A 2098-nucleotide genomic window follows, 5' to 3' on the forward strand; every position below is an offset into this window, starting at 1 on the left:
TCCAGGTGCTTTACGGTTTCCGGCCGCGGCTCTGGGATCCTCTGATGCGGGCGGCGGCGGCCTGGACTAAAAGTTTAAATTGCCTGCCAGCTTGGTTCTTTGAGCCAATGTATTTTTACTGAGACCCATCATGGTGTTTTATTGTGTCAGGAACTAAGAAGTCCTATCTTTGTTTCTACTTTTACTGACTTCATTAAAGACCGGTTTGACTCTTATGATTTTATGAGAATTATTTCTTATAAAAATCTTTGAAACTCTAGGATATACAGATGCACAATAATTTGAGAATTTTAAGTGGATTAAAACTAAGTTACACTGCTTAGTTTTCTTTTTTTGCATGTGTAATTTTGTTCTCAAATGTGCCTTAGGTTTTTAAAATGATTTTTTATTTTCTTAGGGAAGAGCAATATGTATTATGGTCTATTATTTCCAGCAGATGGCAATGTTTGGTGCAAAAACTACTTGATTTACCAACTGCAGATTTTCAAGATTCTCTTTGTTTTTAAAATCCAAACTTCATAGTCCATATTTGAAACTACCCTTTTAAAAAGACTCGATGAGATAACTTGCTTAAGGTAATGGGTAGGCTGGTGAAGAAATACATGCTATTAAAATTTTGACAGATTAAGTCACATTTTACTGTAGGAACAATATTTTAATAGAATACCTAAGATAAGTCCTTTCATGCAATGAATATTTATTCCTGGATTTATCAGTTCTATAAATTCTGATTTCCTCATAGATTTTAAAAATAATTTATTCTGAAACAATTTCAGATGACAGAAAAAGTGCTAGAACAATACAAAGAACTGCTGTAGTCCCTTTAACAGGTGCCCCAATTGTTAACACTTTACCTCAATTGCACTATTGTTCACTCTTCTCTCTCTGTGTCTATTAGCATTAGTCTTTCTCTTAATCTTTTGAAAGCTGGATGTCCCATCACCCCTAAACACTCCAGAGTGTCTTTCTCCAAAACAAGCTCACTTTCCTGCATAACTAATATACAATCCTCCAAATCAAGAATCAATATTGGTATCACATAACCATCTGATGTATATCCATCAATTCAAATTTCACCAGCTGGCCAACATTGTCACTTTGCTCATTTCTGGTTGATTATATTTTCCAAGATTATATGTTGTGTGTAGGTTTCCTCTAATCTGGATCAGTTCTTTAGTCTTTCCCTGTCTTTCATATCTTTAAAGTTTTTAGAGTATGGACCTTAAATTCTGCAGGATGACCTGGGTTCTGTCTGATAATTCTTCATAATCAGGCTCTCAGGTCATTCATTATTGGCAGAAATACTACAGAAGTGATACTTTACATCAGGAGGCACATGATGTCAATCAACCTGCCCTGTCACTGGTAATGTTATTATGATTACCTGGTCATCAGGTTTTAACTAAAATCCATTGTTGAATTAAAACCCATTTTAATTAAAACTTATTATTTGTTTTTTAAAAGCAGTATACATTTACTTTCTTCACACACTGCCCCCAAACTTCAGAAAAAACTCTTAAAGATAACCAATTTTAAATAATAAGTCACTTCAAACAACTTGGTTAGTCTGTACCAGTGTTTTCCTTTTGCTAAGAACACATCATTGATTTGAGGAGTAATAATACTGCATTTATGGTTTAAGTGTTTATTGGAAATTACCAGTTAAGATCATCATCTATTGTGGATATTTTATAAGAAAGCTATTGACAGTTTGAATTTGATCACACATCAGCAGAAACAGCTTGACTAGTAATTGTATTTTCTTGCGTTTTATTCAGTATCAAAACTATAGTATTTAAAAAACAAAACATCTTTTATAAATGTGTCACTACAACATCTCAAAATACTTAATATACAAAAATGTAAAGTATTAGTGTATTTGATAAGAAATAATGACAAGTTGAACAGTGTTTTTATATTTAACAAAATACCCTAATAATAAAGATTTTTTTAAAATTAAATCTTTATTGTTCAGATTATTACATTGGTTCCTCTTTTTTCCCACCATAACTCCCCTCCACCCAGTTCCCACCCCTCCCTCCCCACCCACTGTCCTCATCCATAGGTGCACGATTATTGTCCAATCTCTTCCCGCACC

The 2098-nt window shown here is 33.4% G+C and overlaps 1 pseudogene; it reads right to left on the reverse strand.

The window, feature by feature from the left end:
* LOC102260697 overlaps positions 1-2098 on the reverse strand; it is a 15032-nt pseudogene that overhangs the window by 1731 nt on the left and 11203 nt on the right.

Source organism: Myotis brandtii, unplaced genomic scaffold (assembly GCF_000412655.1).
Source record: "Myotis brandtii unplaced genomic scaffold, ASM41265v1 scaffold206, whole genome shotgun sequence".
Classification (NCBI taxonomy): domain Eukaryota; kingdom Metazoa; phylum Chordata; class Mammalia; order Chiroptera; family Vespertilionidae; genus Myotis; species Myotis brandtii.